This window comes from Acomys russatus, chromosome 19 (assembly GCF_903995435.1).
Source record: "Acomys russatus chromosome 19, mAcoRus1.1, whole genome shotgun sequence".
Taxonomy (NCBI): Eukaryota; Metazoa; Chordata; class Mammalia; order Rodentia; family Muridae; genus Acomys; species Acomys russatus.
In genome coordinates this window covers 57916413-57938591 of record NC_067155.1, presented here as the reverse complement: position 1 = coordinate 57938591, position 22179 = coordinate 57916413, and positions in this window count along the sequence as shown.

Sequence of the window (22179 nt, the reverse complement as noted above, 5' to 3'; positions counted from 1 at the left end):
AGTGTATGTGTGTGTGCCTGTGTAGCGAAGTCTCAGCAAGTAAGATGACTCAGTGGTCTTCCAGAGGACCCAGGTTTGGATCCCACACTCACATGGAATCTTAGAACCATACATGACTGGAGCTTTAGGGAACTGACAGCCTTGGTTTGCCCTTTGTGGGCACTGCACACATGTGCACAGATATGCATGCAGGCAAACACATCTTAAAATACATCTTAAAAAAAGGCCAACTAGCTGGGCACAGTGGCTCACACCGGTAATCCCAGTACTCTGGGAAGCAGAGGTAGGCAGATCTCTGTGAGTTTGAGGCCAGCCTGGTCTACAAAGTGAGCTCAGGACACTCACAGAGACACCCTGTCTTGAAAAAAAAAAAAAAAAAAAAGATCAAAATAAACAAATAAATAGGCCAACTTGGTTGACCTAAAGCACCAAGATTCATGGAAACATACTTTATGTTATTGAGGTCATGATGACGTGTGCCTTGGTGTGCACCCTAGTATGATTATGTGTCTGTTGCCTGCCAGCCTTGCCGATATACAGAATCATGTTTTCTGACCTGGAAAGCCAAAGCCAGAGAAGCTTAGTTGGGGCCACATGAGGGAGGGAGCAGCTGTGAATTGGGCTCCTGGGGGAATGAGGCCTGTGGGACTGACTGGCCCATTTGCACAAGAGCAGTATGTGGCAGACATGGGGACTTACTGATTCACAAGTGTGCAGAGTAAGACACCTGAAAAGGGTGGAGCCAGGGCCCGGGGAGGTAGTTCAGTCAGTAAAGTGCTTGCCTTGCAAGCCCTAGGATGTGAGTTCAAGTCCCCAGAAGCTATGTTAAAAAAAAAAGCCTGCTGTGGCAGGACTCACTCATGACGCCAGTGCCAGGGAGGTGGAGATAGGTGGGTCTCAAGGTCTTCCTGACCTAGCGGAGCCTCGCTTGCTTGGTGCAAGTCAGTGAGTAACAGTCTTGAAAAAAGTGGGTGTCACCTGAGAGACACCTGGAGTTGTTCTCTGGCCTCTTTAGGCCAGACTCTTTAGGAGTCTGGGGATTGTAGGAAATGCTTCCAATTGTACACAGTGCAGGCCAAGCAAGGCTGCTGTCTGCATACATCTGGTTCTTAGACCCAAGGTCTGCAGCCTTGTGAATTTGGTAAGCCTTGAGGGCGCTGCTCACCTCTTCCTATCCTGCAATGTCCTAAGATGCAGGGCCCTGATTCCTAGCTCCTTCCCTGTCAGCCCAGGCCAGAGGCCTTTTTCTGAAGCTACCATTAGAATTTCGAATGCCCTTAGGCAGGGTCTCATTATGTCATCCTGTCTGGCTTGGAATTAACCATGTAGTTAACCCTGTACTCACAGAGCTCCTCCTGCCTCTGCCTCCTTTTTACTTTTTTTTTTTTTAAACAAAAACAACTGTATTTTTTTCTAATGACATCATATATGTTCATTGTAACCACCTTTAGACAATCCAAAGAAACTTTGCTGTATTTGTTTTCTGACATCCTCGATGCAAAACTTTTTAGAAAAACAGAAAAATAAAAGAAGAAAATAAAAACTGTGGAAACATCATCATGGTCTTTGGTTCAATGGATGTCCCCCTCTGTGCACTTGCTGTGTTCGTATGTGTGTTTACATTTTTAAAAGTTGGAGTTATATTATATATGAAATTTTACATTGCAAGTTTTCCTTAGTATTACATTTAAAGCATTTTCTAAATGATTTGTTTGATAGTTTGTGAAAATTCACTTTTATTGGGTGGATATTAACTTATTGCATAGGTGGATCATTAAATATCTAACCACTGAATTGGGACTCATAGGATAAAGCATTTCACGGGAAATTAATAGCTATTTTATGGGTGGATGAGTGGATGGATGGCTGGATATGGATGGGTGATGAATGAGTGGATGGATGGATGGATGGATGGATGGATGGATGGATGGATAGATGAGTGGTGGACGGACGGACGGACGGATGGATGGATGGATATGGATGGGTGATGAATGAGTGGATGGATGGATGGATGGATGGATGGATGGATGGATGAGTTGATAGTTGGTGAATGGATGAATGAATTTATGGATAGAAGATGAATGAGTGGACAGATGGACAATGGTAGATAGATGGATGGATTGGTGGATGGATGGATGGGTAGGTGGGTAGATGGGTGGGTGGGTGGGTGGATGGTTGCATAGATATATTATTGAATGGGTGGGTGGGTGGATGGATGGATGGATGGATGGATGGGTGGATGGGTGGATGGGTGGGTGGGTGGGTGGATAATGGGTGGATGAGTTGATGGACTTTTGTTTATTTGTTTGTTTGTTTTGTTTTTTTGAGACAGGGTCTCTCTGTGTAGCCATGGCTGTCCTGGACTCACTTTGTAGACCAGGCTGGCCTTGAACTCACAGGGATCCGCCTGCCTCCGCCTCCTGAGTGCTGGGATTAAAAGCGTGCGCCACTACACCTGGCATGAGTTGTTGTATTTTTTATATTGATTATAATTAAGTTGAACACAAAAGGGGTCACTTCCTTTTTGTGTGTAAATAGCACTGCAATAAATTTTCTTATACCTAAACATTTGATTACCTCCTTGATTATTTCTTTAGGAAAATTTCCTAGGAGAACCTAATGAGTGAAAGGGTATGGCGTAATTGCAACCCTCCATGAAAATTGCTAAATTGCTGCTTAGAAAGGCTGTGCCAATTAATGCTCCCATAAACACTATAGAAGGATGCACCTCTCAGAACCCGTTGCCAAACTAACTTGTGTAATTTTTAAAACTTTGGTGATTTGGTATCTGTTTATTTAACTTTGCACTTTTGGTATCTCTGATCTCAGTATGCAGGAAGCAGAGGCAGCAAGATCACTTGAGTTTCAAGCCAGTGAGGCATGTATAACAAGACTCCAGCTGGTCGTGGTGGCGCACGCCTTTAAGCCCAGCACTCTGGGAGGCTGAGGCAGGCAGACCGCTGTGAGTTCAAGGCCAGCCTGACCTACAAAGTGAGTCCAGGACAGCCAAGGCGACACAGAGAAACCCTGTCTCAAATCCCTCCCCCCCAAAAATAAAAAAAATATTAAAGGCTGGGTGTGGTGGCACAGGCCTTTAATTCCAGCACTCAGGAGGCAGAGGCAGGCAGATTTTTGTGACTTTAAGGCCATCCTGATCTATTGTCTACACAAGAAGTTCCAGGAAACCCAGGACTACATGGAGAGATCCTGTCTCAAAAATGAATTAATTATTTAAACTAAATTTGTATCATAGTGAGTTTGGAAATGTTTTCATATGATTCCTTGTGTTTTGTTTTAGAATTTTCAAATATATAGTTTTTTTTGTGTCCACTTTAATTGGGCAAATAATACAGTTGTTATCAGTAGTGTCTGGATTGGTGGATAGATGGATGGGTGGAAGGGTGTGTGGATGAAGGGAGGGAATCCTGGGTGGGTGGGTCAATAGATGGGGTAAGTGGGTAGATTGGTAGGGATGTAGGAGAGTTGGTGGGTGGGTGGAGTTGTCTGGAGACATTTTCATAAGAAGGCTGCCTTGATGGTATCCTTCAGATCACAGCAGGAGTTACCCCTGCCTATTGCAGCACTCCCTTGAGCCAGGTGCTGTGCTTCTTGCATATTTCACCCTTTCCCTAGGAAACTAGGTACGACTTAATTTGAGGACTCAGGCCTGCTTGACACAGAGAGTTTATCCATCCTTGTGTTCTGAAGCTCACCTGAGAGGCAAAAGTCTCATCCGTAGGGAAACCAGCGCTCTATCTTTTCCTTCCATCCGTAGGTCCACTCATGTACCAGCCTTACCCATCTGTCTGCTCACCTACCCCACCCATCAATCACATCCATCCACCGACCCACCCACCAGCTCATGCATCCACGCAGCCTTGGATAAGCATGCATTCATACATACAGTCGCCTTGCCACCAATCCATCTATCTACCCACCCACCAACGCATCCATCCATGCATCCATGGATATGCATGCCCTCATACGTACGTACATACATACATACATACATACATTCGCCTAACCACCAACTCATGCATTCTTGTATTCCTCCACCCACCCGCCCACCTACCCACCATCCAGTCAATCCCTCACCCACCCAACCCACTTAACCATCACCTCATTCATGTGTGTCATGCAGTCACAGAGGACTTACCATAGGCTTGTACTTTGCCTTGTGCTACTGCTAGGCTAAGGCTAAGGCTAAGGCTAAATCAGTTCTGTGGTTCCTCCCCATGCAGGGCGGATCCCATAGGGGCCAATGAGAGACATGCACAGAGGGTGTGGAGATGGGATCCCTGTACAACCGCTGTCGGGACCTCTCGAAAGGATTGCGATATCTTTGGCAAGGGCTGAGGGTCCAGTTTGTGCCTGAACACACAGAATTTTTCTGTGAATAAGTCAAGCTAGCTTGTCTGGGATCACATCCATGAAAGCTGGACAATCCAGCACGCTCAAACACCCCGGGCGGTGGCAGCTACATTCTAGAAAACAGTATTGCTGTTTTCATGCCCAACAACAGACTTGGAATTGAAACGAGGAAAATATCTAAGAAAGCAAACAGTTCTTGGGTGTTTGGGGACACAGTCGTTTTTCCCCTCTCATGAATCAGCTTCACACTGGGAAAGCCACACCCCACTTTACCCTCTGTTCTGTAGGCTGGGGAGAATGATGAGCCCGTGTAGCCAGCAACTGAGAGCATCTTCAGCAACACTCTGGGACACAGCTGGTGGCCTTCTCCCTAAGGCGAGGAGTCCCTCTAGGGTTCTTCCAAAGTCCTTCCTCCCATCTTACAGTGACTACAAGTGGCCACAGAAGACAGCTGGAGTCCCCACCTGGGTCTTACCATCTGCCTGTCTTATCTTCTGAGACCTCTTGGGACTTGCTGACCCCTCTGGAGGTTTATCCCTTCCAGGGATGCTAAATGCAGCAGAGAGTGAATGGGGTTCCAGGGAGCAGTGTTAAGCATCCAGGCCCCACCTCCCGCCACCCTCTTTATCTGTTCTGGACCACAGTCTACCTACCTGATCATACTAGGACCAAATATCATATAATGGAGGCCAACTTTGTGCCCCAGACTGGTCAAAATTAGCCAAGCAGGACAGTGCTATGCCTACTTAACCCTACCTAGCCAGTCCTTCCCATGAAACCACAGCCAAGGTTTGTCCATGTCCTCCTTCCTGTGGCCTCCTTAGCCCTTGACCTCTTGAACCTGTGGCCCATGACTCTTGCCTCTAGGGATAATTGAATATAATACACATTCTTTGTGACAACATTTCTTTTTTTGTTTTGTTTTTTGTTTGTTTTGTTTTTGTTTTTGTTTTTGTTTTTTGAGACAGGGTTTCTCTGTGTAGCCTCGACTGTCCTGGACTCACTTTGTAGACCAGGCTGGCCTTGAACTCACAGTGATCTGCCTGCCTCTACCTCCCGAGTGCTGGGATTAAAGGCGTGCACCACGACGCCCCAGTGTTGTGACAACATTTCTGTGTTTGGCCTTGCTTCCCATCCCCTCCCTCCCCCTCCCTTCCTTTTTTTCCTTTCTCCCTACTTCTTCCCACTCCTTTTCTCCTTCCTTCCTTCCTTCCTTTCTTCCTTCCTTTTTCTTCATCTCTACTTTCCAAGGTGTCCCTATGAAACCCAGGGTGACCATGAACTGGCAATTCTCCTGCCTCAGCCTCCTCCATGCTGTCATCATCTGCTTTCTGTCTATGATGAACACAAGCTGCTATGCTCCTAAGAGCCTTCCATGACATAGATGTCCCCATCGTTGGTGCCTGTGCCAATCGAGTGTTTAGGGCAGGTGACCTCAGAGTACCGAGCCCCTCAGTAACGCTTTATCTGCCAATTCTCCTTTTTAACAATATATCAGCATCATAAATAGATTATTTGCTTATTCACTTACCCTCCTCCTCTGAGACTAGCAGCTTTCTTCAGGGGGTGGGGGTGGGGTGGGGATGGACCTAGAACAGTTCCCGACACACAGTGGGTGCTGTTCCTGTGCAGTCCAGAGGAAATGAATAGGGAATGTGCCCGACACCTACAGCACGTGCTTACTGCTTCCAGCAGTCTTTGGAATCCTTGCGTGTGTGGATCACTTCACACTTTGGAAGCCCTTCAGGAAGGTTCTTGTCCACTCCGCCTGGCCTATAAAGTGCTGTACTTGTGCAGAGGCTCTTGTCCAGGGCCCTCAGAGCACTTTATAAACATTAGCCACGTAAACAGCATGCTTTGTGTGTGGCAGGTGGGGCGTGATTCACTGAGACAGAACCTGTTCTGGAAATGAATGGAAAGTTTAAGCAGAGTCAGAGACCTCCTCCGGGGCCACTGGGCCATGTGCCCAGTGACGTCCGCCTGGCGGCTCAGGACACAGATTCCTGGAAGAAACCCCTCCTTTACCCCTCCCTCTCTCTCTCACACAGCCCAGTTGCCCTGGAGCGGGCGGGCGCTGTTTTTGCTCTGTTGGCAAAGCTCGCTGAACTCAGTTAAGACAAAGGCTAGTGGCTGCCAGGAGGCTTCGTGCACGGATTTATCAAGACCGCACTTAGAGGAGCTGTCAGGGAGGATGTAAGACGTGGATGCTGATTCAACAAGGCTTCCTGAAGATCCACTCTGGTCCTGGTGTTGGGGACACTGGCAGAGGAGGCTGGGGAGAGTTAATGGCTGTCACAGAGGAAGCACTTAGCTGGGTATGGACAGTACCCAGGGTGCGGGGCGGGGGGGGGGGGAGAGAAGTGTGAGTCAGCTCCTGATTCTTTGAGGAGGGATGATTTTGGACAGTCAGGGCTCTTTAAACTGTAACTTACAAACCCTGTCTCGAACGGGCTTAAGCCACAAAGAGAAAGCCTCGGTTTATAGAACAAACAAATCCGGGAATAGGGTGGCTTCAGGCCCAGCAGGATCAAGAGGCTTTACGTGGGCACTCTAACTCCTGGGTTCTATCTCTGTGTGTGCTGACCTCAATTCTTCCAACCACAGGTGGCGTTTCTGCCACTTGAGAGAAAAGATGGGAACTGGAAACGCTTTGTTCAACACTTGCCCTGCCATTAAATGTGTGTTTGCTTAGCCAATATTTACAAAGCGGTGAGTGAGACAGTGCTGCTCGATGGATCCAGCAGGCAGATGGACACGGGTGTCAAAGACACATGTACAAAGATGCCCATTAGCCTGTAAGACTGGGACAATTGAACCTCCAACCATGGGGGTTGGGTAAGTAAGAAGACAGGGTGATGCCCACGCAGAGGAAGACTCGCTTAGCCTCATGACATGCTTGCCCGGGGTGACCTGCCATTCCCAAGGGACTTATGGCAAATTGGTGAGAACTGTCATCTGGAGATGCTCAGTGCAGATTCTCCATAAACCACACACAGTTTTTAAAGGGAATGGTATGAAGAAGCAAGCACTTGGCCAGATATACCTACCCCAGTCTCCTTTCATATGACATATGACGGAGTGAGTGGAAAACAGCTAACAAAACCTGCCATGTTGAAGACTTTTTTCTTTCTTTCTTTCTTTTCTTTTCTTTTTTTTTTTTTTTTTCTTCTTGCTTTTTTGAGACAGGGTTTCTCTGTGTAGCCTTGGCTGTCCTAGACTCACTTTCTAGACCAGGCTGACCTCAAACTCAAAGCAATCCACCAGCCTCTGCCTCCCTAGTGCTGGGACTAAAGGTGTGCACCACCATACCCAGCGCATTAAAGACTTTTAAGACCATCCAATCTTGAGGTTTCTCAGAGAAACTAGATAGATGTGTGGAGGCAGGTCTTCAGACAGCCTTCCCAGAGCCTTTAATTCATAGGATCTTTGAGGGTGGCTCTTAGAAGAATTTTTTAATGTAAGTTCCACCTCCTAGGTTTCCATAACGAGGTGCCATGTTGGCCCAGGAGGGGAGGGGAGATGCTGAGAGGAATGGGATTTCAAGGTCATGCAGAGCCCACGTGTGACATGCAGGTGTTGAGGAGCTGTTGTTTCCGCTGAGCCTGTGCTCCATCCTGTCTTCCTGCTCTTGCTTGGCTTGGTTCTGGTAACCCTGACCAGAGAGACGTTAAGAGACTCTAGAAAGGACAGACATAAGGACAACCTGGAGTCAGACAGGCTGTGCTCACTCTGATGGACTCACACCAATGACTGAGAACTTCCACCAGGAAGTTTATTCAGCTTGTTTATTCGGTGCAGAACAGGGGCCTGTTGATAAAGGAATGGTCCCAGCTGTGAAGACATGTGGGAGAAAGAAGCTGCAGTTGCTAGTCTTTGTACACAAATGTGTCAATTGTTTGTACTTGGACCTTTGAAGAAGGCTTTGCTATGTCTTTGAGTCTCACCCAAGGAAGGCTTCACCAATCCTGTGAAAATAAGTACTGGGATCCTTCCATGCCAAAAATACACATTTGTTCAGGCTTTCCACCACTTCCCATACTGCCTTGCTTCTTTCCTCATTCTCCTTGCTGTTCACCTCCTAGGCCCCACCCTAAGAAGACTGTAAACTCCTTGGGGAGCTCTGACTAATTCCCCCCTTGCATACTTAGCACCTAACAGCTTTTCGTGTTCACAGAATTGTGAAGCTTTCCGAGATCAACAACACAGGAAATACGGCACAATAGTTTGCTGAATGAGTGACGGGGTGGATAGGTGGATAGATCCAAAGGATGGACAGGGGTGAGTGGATTCCCTGTATGAATTAACGAATGGGTGGATGAGTGGATAGACAAATTCAGTGAGTGGATAGGTGGGTGAATGGAAGAATGATGAACTGGTACATGGGTAGATGGATGGGTGGACAAATTTTATGGGATGATGGATGGATGGGTGGGTGGATGGATGGGTGGGTAGGTGGGTGGATGGATAGATGGATGGATGGGTGGATGGATGAATGATACATGCATGGATGGATGGATGGGTGGGTGGATGGATGGATGGATGATGGATGGGTGGATGGATGGATGGATGGGTGGGTGGATGGGTGGATGGATGGATGGATGGATGATGGATGGGTGGATGGATGGATGGGTGGATAAATGGATGGATGGATGGGTGGACGGATGGATGGGTACATGAGTGAATGGATGGATGGATGCATGGATGGATGCATAGATGGATGGATGGGTGCATAGATGGATGGATGGATGCATAGATGGATGGATGAGTGGGTGAGTGGAAAGATCAATGGATGGGTTCATAGGAAAGTGGATGGACATACTGATGTAGGCACACCCAAGTGGAGGGGAGCTGATGAGGGTACCATCTTGGTCATAGCTCAGCCTCAAGGACAGACAAGGTTCCAAAGACTTCACATTGTTACTTCCTGATTTCTAGGACACTCTCTACTTCCTTTTCCAATAACAGGGGTCCTGTGCACTTGCCTGGTAAATTTCCATCCTGTTTCTGGTGTTCATTGAGGAGAGTGGTGTTGCTGCTTGCTGCATCTCACTAGGTCTAGGGTTCCCTCAGTAAGGAACAAAAATGACTTGGTTGTGGGAAGAGTCCCTCTGCCGTCCTGCAGACAGACTGTGCACACGCTAGGTGGCCGGGGGTCTGTGGCGGTTCAGCATCCTTCCTGCTCTGCAGAGAAAGGTAGCGCTAGTACTAGGTCATGTTCCAAAGCAGAAGAAACCAAGCCCTGAGCACACAGGAGAAGTACAGCTTTGCTCTGACTGCCTAAATATGTTGTCCCTGGGGATGCAGGCTCTCAGCCTACCTCCACTTCAGAGCTGGGCTGCTCCCCCAGGGAAAGCATCCCACAGCTCCCTGAGGAGTCCTGGCTTTCCCTGCCCACCCCCTTTACTGTTGCCCTCAGGCTCCCTTGGAAAGGAGGCCAGCTCAGCAGTCAGTCTCAGAGGGGACTCACCTGCGCTAGTGGCACAGCAGGGTGCCATTAGCTGGCCAGTCTGCAGCAGCCCAGTTCTCTAGACCAGAAAGGCCTTAGCGCCTCCTTGCGCTGCAGATGCCCCCCTCCCTCAGGTGTCAGTCCTTGGGAGGTTAAACTCGGTAGTTTGCTGGATGCCTGAGCGGAGACCTGGCTTCCTGCTGCCTCTGCCATGCTCTCCACGGGGTGCTAAGCAAGAGCAGGCAAGCTGCGAGACAGCTATTAATATCCCCACCTCACAGAAGAAAAAGTGAGGCTGGGCCACATCTCCTGTCTCGCTCCTGCTTAGGCAGTGGCAGAGTCCTGTGCCAGCCTAAGGCTTCCTGCACATTCACAGTACCCTCAGTGGACCCTCGCTCCTTATTTTTTCCAGCAGCAATTCCTGAGGCCCAGGAGATGGCTCGTTGGATCATCAGAACTCTTCAAACGGCAGGTCAGTGCAACAACAACCTCTGTTATTTCAGTGCTTAGGAGAACTAGACAGCGGGTTCCTAGTGCAAACTGCCTAGCTGGCGTAGCTAAATCAGGGCTCCCAGCTTAGAGAGAGCCCACCTCAAAAATAAGGTGGACAACGGCCAAGGAGGACATCCAACGTCACCTTTGTTCCTCGACTTCTATGTGTGCAGGTATACACAGACAACTCCTGCCCCCCGCCCCAGGCACCCCTCCCTACCCATGTAAATATGTGTATAGACATGCCACACATACATACACATGTAGACACGGGGAACAGATAAAAATCAAGTGGTTCGTACAACTCAGACCATTTCGTTCCTGCTCCATCAGGTAGGTGCCTTTGGGTTGGGATAGAGAGATGACCTCTGTATGTCCAGCTACAGCCATCCCTGTCGTTGGCTTTTTCTATAGATGCGTATTCTCCTGGCGAATGGTTTAACACGCCATGTCTCTTTAAGACCAGCATCTTCTTTGTGTAGTGTTGAAAGAGAGGAGCCTGTGGAAACTCCACTGGGAGCAACAGCCCCCACCATGGGATGATAAAAGGGTAGCTTTAACTGAAATAGAGTTGTAAGCAGTGGCCAGATTTAAGCACAGGGCCTCTCATACGTCAGAACCTTAGTGCAGGGGATTGTCTATGTGGGCAGCGCGTATATAAATGTATGTGTAATTTATGCAATATTTCTCTTATTCTCGCTCTCTACTTAAGCTATCCATTAAAGCCCATCACATTAATTTAATTGAAAAATTCTGGGGGAATTGTATTAGCTTTTTTTCCCATTAAATTAACATTACAGCCTTTAAATAGATGTCCTTCGTGCCCATTGTTGCTAACAAAATTATTATGCAAATTGAGTCTAGCCTTTCTGGATGTGGCCACCAGCCCCTCGTCTTCTTCCTCCTTGACCACTTTAATTTGATTGCCCTTAGCCCCAAGTGCCCAGGCTGGGAACTAGAAAGGGCCAGCCTGGTGGAAAACAGGTTACGTGTGGTTCTGGGGCTCAGGCCTCAGCCAGCAGAGCAGCTTGGCTTTGTGCTCAAGGCAGTTTTGAAAACACTCTATAGGTGAGGACCTACAGAAAAAAAGAGAATATGGGGACTGTCCCCGAACCCTAGCCCGCCGAATACCCACAATCCCACCAAACACACATACAAAACCGAGTGTGCTGAGAGCAAGGAGCAAGTCCATGCGCTGAAAGAGATTTGATCCTTGAGTGACATGGGGACCCGAGCAAGTGTCAGAACCTCTGGAAAACAAGGAGGCTGCTGTGCCTGCATGGGAAGCTGGAGGAGAGCCAGAGATCAGGGATGCTAATGTGATTAGTGTTTACCTTCTCACCCACCCATCCATCCATCCATCCATCCATCCATCTATCCACCCTCCTACTCATCCATCCACCCACCCACCCATCAGTCTATTCACCTACTCACTCATCCATCCATCCATCTACCCACCCATCCACCTGTCATACGTCTGCTACCCACCCATCTATCCATCCATCCATCCATCCATCCATCCATCCATCCATCCATCTACCCATCCACCCAAACACCCACCTGTCCATCCACACATCCATTTGCTCACTTACCAATCCATTCACCCATCCATCAACCCATCCATCCATTTACCTACCCACTCATCTACCTTCCCATCCATCCATCCATCCATCCATCCATCCATCCATCCATCCATCCAGACCACTGTTCTGCACCAGCCACTTGGCTAGGTACAGTAGGATACAGCAAAGAACAGAAGAACAAGTATACAGTCTGCAGCTGTATGGCAGGGTGGGGATAAGAAAGATAAACAGGGAGGCAACTCAATCCAAGTCTTGGGGTACTAGATGACACTCCAGTAGAGGACAGATGGTACCAATGGCTGAGACCCCCCCCCCATGGTTATGTTATCTAGTGATTGCATAGCTGCCTAGTTTAAGTACAGTCTATCACAACCACTCCAGAAGAGACTCATCTAAGACTAAATCTGGATCTTGTGACATCCTGTCATTAAGTGTCATACAGCTCTAATAGGGTGACAAGGGCTGGGGAGCGGTTAAAATGCTTGCCTTGCTAGGGTGACAGCTTGAGTTCAGATCACCAGAATGTATGTAATTAAAAACCCAGATATGCCTGGTGTGAAGGCAGAGGCAGGTGGATCTCTGTGAGTTCATGGCCAGCCAGGTCTACCTGCTGAGTTCTAGGTCATTGAGGGCTACATACACAGTGAGACCCTGTCTCCAAAAACAAGTTGGGGTTGAGGCAGTTGCTTCAGTGGTAGAATACTTACCTCTCATATATTAAGTCCTAGGTTCAATCCCCATTAACCACCTCAAAAAAAAAAAAAAAAAAAAAAAAAAGACACACACACAAACAAGCAAAAAAATGGACAGCACCTAAGGAAAAGACACCCAAGGTTGTCCTCCATCCTCCTTGTGAATGTACACACATGTGCACATACACACATACATGTCACACTAAGAAACTAAAATGAGCTGGGCGTGGTGGCACATGCCTTTAATCCCAGCACTCGGGAGGCAGAGGCAGGCAGATTGCTGTGAGTTCGAGGCCAGCCTGGTCTACAAAGCCAGTCCAGGACAGCCAAGGCTAACACACAGAAACCCTGTCTCAAAAAAGAAAAAAAGAAAAAGAAAAAACAAACAAAGAAAAAGAAAACAAAAATGCAATGACAGTCACAAGGACACATTCCACTTATTAAATAGATCTTGGTTTGATACCCAAAATGTTTGTACTGAGTGATGTGTAAATGTTGCCCCCAAAGAGATGTTCAAGAATGTTCTAGATGACAGCCCTCATCTAGACACAGCCCAATGCCAGGAGAGTAGAACAGAGGTATGAAACGGGGCCCCAGGCATACAACGCTATAACACAAAGATGTTGTGGGGTGCTGAGTGGCAACAGAATTGGGAAAGTCCACAAGGTCAACGGTGACTATTCCTACCACTGAGTGAAAGTATTTTCTGAACCCACTGTCTAAGGGGCAAAAATAATTATGAGGAAAGAAGCTAAGTTAGTGGTGATCTTTAGTGATGGTGATGAAGATGCCTTGGCAGGACTGGAGGGGCCTCTCTGGGGAGGCGGGCAGATTCTGGATTTTAACTCAGTTATGACGATACATACGTGAGGATTATCTGTGCGTCTTTTCATTATGTGTGAGGTTTTGTTGTTGTTGTTGTTTTATTTTCCGAGATAGGGTTTTTCTGTGTAGCCTTGGCTGACCTGGAACTCACTCCATAGACCAGGCTGGCCTGGAACTCAGAGGTCTGCCTGCCTCTGCCTCCCCAATGCTGGGAATAAAGGCATGCTCCACTACTCCCCTACTCATTATGTGTGTATATGTCAGGCTGGCTTGGGAGTAGAATCCATCCATCCATCTCATAGAGTGGGTGGGCCATAGAGATCAGAAGTGTGACTATCTCTCTCTTTAAAGCCTATGGATACTTCCCTATAGGGAAACAAGGTTTCAGAGACTCTTCAAATCTTTTTTCCCTACTGGCCTGGGGGAGAAACCCCTCAGAGACCCAGTTCCTCCACCAAGCTCTTTTGTTGTTGTTGTTTGGTTTTGTTAGTTTGTTTTGGTTTTCGAGACAGGATTTCTCCTGTAGTCCTGGCTGCCCTGGACTCACTTTGTAGACCAGGCTGGCCTCCTCAATTTACAGAGATCTGCCTGCCTCTGTTTCCTGAGTTCTGGGATTAAAGGCATGCACTGCCATGCCCGGCTTCCACCAAGCTCTCAGTGGCATGCCTGCAGGATGCAAGATGCACAAGGCACTACTATTCTTGGAAATAAGTTTGTGTGGAACTTTACCTCTCTCTCCCTCCTCTCTCACCTCTCCTTTTCTGCTTCCTCTTTTCTCCCCCTCCACTTCTCCCTTTTCTATCTCCTTCCCTCCCCCCCTTTCTCCTTCCTATTTCCTTCCTCCTCCCCATCTCTTGGTTTTATCTACCTTTCTCCTTCCTTTTTTCTCTCTCTACTTCCCTTTCTCCTCTTCCTCCCCCTCTCCTTCCTCCCCCTCCTCCTCTTCCCCTCCTCCTCCTCTTCCCCTCCTCCTCCTCCTCTTCCTCCTCCTCCTATAGGTTTAATAGTGTGTGCTATTAAACACACACGAACTTGTTTAGAACTGGAACTGGAACTCACTGGATAGGGGGCTTGCCTAGCATGCTGAGTTTAACAGCACACAAATGCAGACAGGGGGATCTGGAGTTCAAGGTCATGGAGACCAACCAGGGTTACAGGAAACCCTGCCTCAAAAACGAATGGTTTGTTTGACATGGCCAGGTATAGTTACATGCACAGAGAAATACAGGGGTTCTCTGTGTTGCCCTGGCTGTCCTGGAACTTGCTCTTGTAAACCAGGCTGGCCTCAAACTCACAGAGATCCCCCTGCCTCTGTCTCCTGGGTGCTGGGATTAAAAGCGCCCGCCTCCACCGCCCAGCCACTTCCCTTTACTTCTGTTACTCCTCCTCCCTGTGTAACTCTTTCTTCCCTTCCTCCTGGGTCCTCTCTCTTTCTTCTTCCCCTCTCCTTCTCTATTTCCTCTTTCTAAATTGTCCTCCCAGTGCTCCAAGCCAATTGGGTGTTGGATTATGTTCCTGACTTTCCCAGTGACTCACTGGTCCATGTACCAGACTTCAAATTCTTCTTTGAAGTCAGTGTGATCCAGGAAAAAAGAAAAAAAAAAATCTGAGTTGAAGACCCACACACCTTAGCCTCTGGGCAAAGTCAGAGCAATGGAATTCTTCAGAACAATTTCAGAGAATCTCTTCCTTTATCTTCATACTTGATGGAATTAGGTTCCTTAATCAACTAGCCCCAGGCCACTTTGGACTCCCTTCGGAAACACACCCACAGCATTCTCTTCAAGGCACTTGCCAGGAGAGAAATAGACTCTCCCCCCCCCCCCCTTCTTCTTCTTCATGTGCTGCCCCTGGGACACAGGTTCAAGCTTGTCCTGTGCCACCAAGCCAGCGGAATTCTCTGGAACTCTTCCTCGAACGTCAGCAGCCGCAGGGCTTTGTGGGCAAATGAGCAAGCTCTCAACCAGCATTTCTGGCCCAGTTGAGAAGATTTTGCTGTTTCTATGAGCCTACAGGGGGATTACTGTGAAGGTCTGCTGGCAAGCAGGGCAGCACGCCTGGGGAGAGGGAATTAGAAGGTCTGGAGGTTCAATAGCAGAAAGCCAGCCAGGGCTCTGAGTTCAAACCCCACCCTCCTTAAAGCTGTTGAGTTAAGTTCGCCTCCCCTGCTGGAACTTACAGCTGCGGTTACACCCCTGGTCTCCCTTCTTCTGGAAAAAGCAATATAATGTGAGGCTTATTAGCCAAAGTAGCTTGCCCTCCTCCGGCCAAGAGGTAAGCTCACAACTGTGGCCATGCCAGACAAGGTCTCTCAGAAATCAGAAGGTCTCGGTGGTCTTGGAGCAAATCCATCCAGGCGTCTGTCTGGAAACATCCCTGGACCCCTGGGTCTCCATAGCCGTAGCAGTTAGTTTCATTTCTAAGGCTGGTTGGCTATTACCTTTGTGTTGTAAAAATTACTCTAGGGGCTTCTAATTCTGTCTGTCTGTCTGTCTGTCTCGTTCTCTCTCTCTGTCTCTCTGTCTCTCTCTCTCGTGTGTGTGTGTGTGTGTGTGTGTGTGTGTGTGTGTGTGTGTTCAGGGATATACAGGGATAGACCCCAGGCAAGCCTTTTACCACTGAGCTACACTAGCCCCTCTCTTGTTTTTGTTGTTGTTGTTTTTTGTTTTTCTTGCTCACATTGCTTTTGTCTTCCCTCCCTCCCTTTATTCGAGTTAGCCAGTCAAATGCTGCCTCTGGCCGAGAGGACTGCTCCCAGAGTTGTTTGCCAGCTGAATACAACCAGACAGTGGCTATAGCAGAGGAGCGCTGTGAGCCCTGAAAGGAAGGCTGCTTACTAAGGAAGCCTGGGCTCAGCCTTTTGCCTGGAAAGATGCTCGAGGTTGTGACATGGGGGCAGATCCCAGCAGAGAGTGTGGCCTCCCCCATGATGAGACAGAGGCTGAAGAGGTTGGAGTTTGTGAGGCAAAAATCCCAAAGAGTCACTCACTTAATAGTGCCACAAAGTGGCACAGGGGACTCATCGGGCCAGAATCTGAATGCCAAGTTGCTCAGGCTTTGGGCAACATGCCACAAAGCTGGCAGGCCACAACTGCTGGTCTGGCACCAGCCAAGCCGTTCCAGGAGAGCTTCTGGGCCTGGGGACATTCAAGTTCTAGCAAGGAGAACAGGAGTGACGGGTTAAACAGTGAAGGCATGTCCCGGAGGCCGTGGTGAGGCTAGACCTTGGTGGCAGGACTAAAACAGCTGAGGGGACAGGGAAGACTTCTCTAAATTGACCCCAAACAAGCCCAGAAACTCAACTACCAACTACAGAAGATAATAACTAAAGCGGGTTTTCTATGGTGTGACACTCAGTGTCTGGCCATGGGAGAAACACAGAAGTGAGTCACGTGCCCCCCTCCCCCGGAAAGCATCTACAGTCGATACAAACAGATGCCAAATGCCTGGAGCCACCGAACCAGCTTTGGAATGGTTTCCACAAATAAGGTATGGAGAAGAGGGAGGTGGGGAGACAGCCCAGTAAAGCGCTTGCCATGCAAGCTTGAGGCCCCGAGTTCAATATCCAGCACCCATGTAAAAGTTTGGTGCTGTGCTGGCTAGTTCTCTGTCAACTTGACACAAGCTAGAGTCATCAGAGAGGTGGGAAGGTCAACTGAGAAAATGTTTCTGGGTCCTGAGGAGAGGAAAGGAAGGCCATCATGAGTTAGATAGAGGAGAAGCACATGGCCAGCATGGATGGAGAATCCGGCCCAGATGGAGAACATTACCTTTGCTACCCCTCCCCACAACCCAGCTTGCTTAGCCTTCCAGTGTGTACTGAAGACCAGTGGATCTTCAGGAATCCTCCAGGCCATCAGCACCAGATTGGAATGGCTGAGGTGTCCAGTCTTGTGGATTGAGCGGGTACTGCCTTCTCAGCATCTGCAGTGTGAAGACAGGCATGGTTGGATCACCAGCCCCCTTTGTGACTTATAACTTTCCAACCCGTGGTCTTGGCACCAGGTTTTTAGTACCGGCATGAATTCATTCCTATGGAGCAAGCCTCGAATCCAGTCCAAAAGCAGTTGGTTGCCCGCAGAACGTCCATGCCACTATTGCACCAGTGGGCACATCTTGCCTGACAGAGTTTCAGCCGCATGTGGTGGTGCATGTCTTTAATCCCAGTACTTGGGAGACAGAGGGAGGTGGATCGCTGTGAGTTTGAGGCCAGCCTGGTCTATAAAGTAAGTCCAGGACAGCCAAAGCTATACAGAGAAACACTGTCTTGAAAAACCCAGAAAAAAAAAAAAAAAAAAGAAAGAAAGAAAGAAAAGAAACAGGCTGAGCAAGCCATGAGGACCAAGCCAGTAAGCAGCACTCCTCCATGACCTCTCCATCAGCTCCTACCCGCCCCACCCCACCCCCGAGTACTTGCCCTGTCTTCCTTCAATGATGTACAGTGATGTAGAAGTTTAGGCCAAATAAACCCTTTCTTCCTTGGAAAAAAAAAATAGTCTCCATAAAAACAGGTTGCAGGCAACCCTGTAGGGCATTTTCTTCATTAATGATTGATGAGGGGAAGTGCCCAGCCACTGTAGGTGGTGCCATACTTAAGATGGTCATCTGGGTTCTAAAAGAAAGCAGGCTGAACAAGCCAGTAAGCAGCAACCCTCCATGGCCTCTGCACCAGCTCCTCCTTCCAGGTTTCTAACGCCCCCTCCCCCCGCTGCTTTTGATGATAAACTGTTATATAAAACAGTGAGCAAAATAAACCATTTAATTCCCAAGGTGCTTTTCATCAGGGTGTTTCATCACAGCGACAGTAACTCTAACTAAGACGTGGTTAAACTGGTCTGCAATCTCAAAGCTGGGGAGACAGACACAGGAGGAACCAGAAGCTAGCCAAACTAGTTGGATCAGTGAGGTTCAGACTCAGTGACTCTGTCTCAAAAAAAAATCCATATATATTTGTGTGTGTATATATTTATTTATTTATTTATTTATGTACACACACACACACACACACACACACACACAGTGGAGGGAGGGGCTGCAGAGATGACTCAGCAGTTAGGAGCTCTTACTGCTCTTCCAAAGGACCTGAGTTCAGTTCTCAGCGCCTACATTTGTTGGCTCCCAAACACCTATAGCTCCAGCTCTGGAGAGATGCAATGACTGAGCTGTAGGGGAACCTGCCCATATGCACACACACACCCTACACACGGTACTAAACGATAATAAAAATAAATATTTAAAAAATATGTGGTAGAAAGAAACTGAGGACACTGGCTGGTGATGTCTGGCTTCCATGTGCAGATGCACACAAACATACATAACACACACACACACCATACAAATAAAAAATGGGGCGATATAGAGAAGAAAAGAGACATAGCAAGGAGTAGAGATTGTTTAAAAATGAATGAAGTGGGGAAGATGAAGAGAAATCAATGGAAACCTCTAGAGATGAAAATCAATACAAAAATTCACTAGTTAAAGACTGCAAAAGAAAAATATCAGGCTGGGCGTGGTAGCGCACGCCTTTAATCCCAGCTCTTGGGAGGCAGAGGCAGGCGGATCTCTGTGAGTTCAAGGCCAGCCTGGGTCTATAAAAGCAAGTCCAGGCCAGCTAAAGCTACACAGAGAAACCCTGTCTCGAAAAACCAAAAAGGAAAATTATCAGTCCATTTAATGGCATGACAGGCATCATTCAATTGAAAGAACAAGAAGGAAAAAACTATAGAGAATGTGGGGAACCAGGCAGGTAGCTGGACCCTCAGTAGTGGGTAGGGTGGGCAGCAGAAGATGGAGAAGCAAACACAGGAAATGAACATTCCAACACCTAGGGAGTGAGCTGGGTTATGGCTTGGAGGGTAAGGTGCTTGCTACAGAGGTTGCTCTCACTGAGAACTTTCGGAAAGCCCCTTGGTGGGCACCGTAAGTCACTGGGGAAACTGGTGTTTTTTCTCAGGTTCCTAGTCACGTGAGTAAAAAGAATTTAGAAACAGACTGAGTAGGAAGGACAAGAAAAATGCTGTTAGCGTTTGAGAGAAAGCAACAGGGCAGGCTGGATAAGTCCACAGCCACTGACTGGGAAGGGAGAAGCCGAGGAGACCTGGTGGGGCATGCTCTGAGGTAGGCTGCACAGTCAGTACAGGAAGTCAGCACATGGCGGTGGAAGGGGTGGGGCCGATGCAGAGAAAAGATCTAGAAAGCTCAAAGAACTGGAGAAAACGTGTAGGCCTCAGCCATATTTGAAAGAGACAGGGGGAAAGAAAAGCCACTTTTTAGCCGGGAGTGGCGGCGCATACCTTTAATCCCAGCACTTGGGAGGCAGAGGCAGGCAGATCCCTGTGAGTTCAAGGCCAGCCTGGTCTACAAAGTGAGTCCAGAAACAGCCTAGGCTAAACAGAGAAACCCTGTCTCGAAAAAGAAAGAAAGAAAGAGAAAAAGAAAGGAAGAAAGAAGAAAGAAAAGAAAAGCTACGTCTTTTGAGTAAGAGGCACTCGCTTGGTCTGTCAGCCTCTCTCCATCTGTGGGTGTGTCAGCTGGCTCCCCTGCCCACAGCTCTGCTCTTGTGCCATCTGACATCCTCCAGCTAGCTCTTGCCCAGCAGCTGATAGACAACTCACCTCGCAGCAGAACCTAGAGTAATCGAGTTGCCTCTCCCCAGTGGTTTGGACATCTGGTCACTCCGCTCAACTCATTGGGTCTGGATCACACGGTCCAGCCTTGAGTCACAGAGTCCTGAGTCTGACTGGCCTGGTTCTGGATCACAAACCTCCCCCCTTGAATTAGAAAGGTGGAGAGAGATGGTCTCCCAGTACAAGATGGCATCACAGATGCTGAGTAGGCAAAACCATAGACATTTGCTACCCTCAGCAAAGCAGTGAACAGTGAGCGCACTGCCGAGCAAGCCGCCTTCAAGTGCAGCTTAGAATTCGTGGCTCCCTTCGTCTTTGCTACTGTATAAAAAGACTGCGTATTTGTTTGTTTGGATTTATTATTTATTATTTGTTTATGCATGGTCTCATGTAGCCCAGGCTGATCCCAAACTCACTATGGGACCATATTTGGGAAAATAGGCTTTGTTGGTCCTCCTGGACTTCCTGCATGTGTGTGTGTGTGTGTGTGTGTGTGTGTGTGTGTGTGACAGTGTCTCTTTTATTACCTTGTATCTTTCTCTTTTGTTTTGCGGTTTTCTGCCCTCTTTTCTGGAAGGTACGGGCCGCTGGCTTCTGTGGTTATTTTCGCCTGACAGCTGTGTTTCCGGCAAGCAGCTGAGGGGTTCTTCTGACTCAGCAAAACTAGAGCGCTAACTGTCAAGAAGCCTTTCCGAGAGTGGGCCTAGAAATAAAGATGCCGCTCCACCCCCCAGACTCCTTTCACTTCCTCCCCGCGGGTACCTTTGAAAGCCTTATAAAGAGCTTTTAAAAACCTGCCTCAGCCTGTCTGCTCCAGGCCTGCATGAAAGCGGCCCTAGGCTGGGCTTTGCACAAACAGTAGATTCTGGAAAGGAAGGCATCCTTTTTCTCCTTGTCTTGTCCTTCTCCTCTTCCTCCCTGGGAGGCTTGAGTGTGTTTTCCCATGGGAGAGGGGAGCCTTGACGTGAAAGCAAAGTCAGTGGGCCCTCAGTGGCTTCGCAGGGTGTGGCCTTAGGCTGCTGTCCCGGGGACACCTACAAGCGTGCAGTTGGCTGAGTTTCATGGGGACCACTTAGCAGCTTCCTTTGTCCACCCGCTGGGCCCAGAATTCTCATCCCCACCCCACCAACTTCAGACAGAAAGAGAACGAGATGGGAGAGGAATCCCGGGGCACCTAGCCGCCTGCAAAAGGCTTCCTGTGTGGTGGCTGCGAGACAGCTGCCCCCTGAGCCCCAATGCTGCTGTTCTGAGAAAGAGAAGGAACAAATAATTTTAGCTTCATCCTACGCATCCCTTGCAGCTGCCGATAGGCTGTCTGTCTCAACCCCTACTCTGCAGCTTGTGCCTGAGGAGCCCTGCCCGGCAAGCACTTTTGCAAGGGACCTGTGCAGGGTCCTGCCTGATGGGGGCATTGGCTGCTCGAGGAGGAGGTCATGCTCAGTGCAGTGTGTGCGTTTGTTCCCTTTTTTGCCACCCTGAAACAAGATGGCGTCTGGTAAGCATTGTTCTATGGGCTTGATTGCGTTCTTGGAATTTCTCACTAGGGAAAGGCTTGGGAGCTGAGGCCAGCAGGAGCTCCCAACGCCATTGGTTTAATGACACAGTTTGTGGAAATGAAAAAGTTGCTGACAGGGCTTGGGGTAAAAGACTGGAACAGTGCTGAGCCCTGTGGGACAGGCTCCAGCCAGAGACACTGAGTTTTGGTCCTCCGTGACTAGAGAGTGCCTTTGGGCAAGGAGCGGTCACACAGCAATGTTGGCCTTGATAGGAAACACTCTGGGTCTTGTTTGTGTTTTGTTTTGTTGTTGTCGTTTTGTTTGTTTTGTTTTGTTACCTGGAAGAGCAGAAGTGAACCAAAGTGAACATCCACTTTTCCTTCTTTTTCCCACAAGGTCGCACACAGCCAGGCTAGCCTTGAACTCACTCTATGGCAGCAGATGACCTCATAGTTCTCGTTTTCTGTAGGATTATAAACTTGTGCTAGGGATAAGACCCAGGGCTTCGTCCACTCTGCTAAGGGAACCACAGTTTCAGCCCTGAGCTGGGTTGTCTGGGGGGAAGGAAATGACACCAAACACTGGGCGATACTCCGCCTAATTCTTGGTGAGCCATGACAGTGTCTGCTGAACCCAACATTCCCTCCC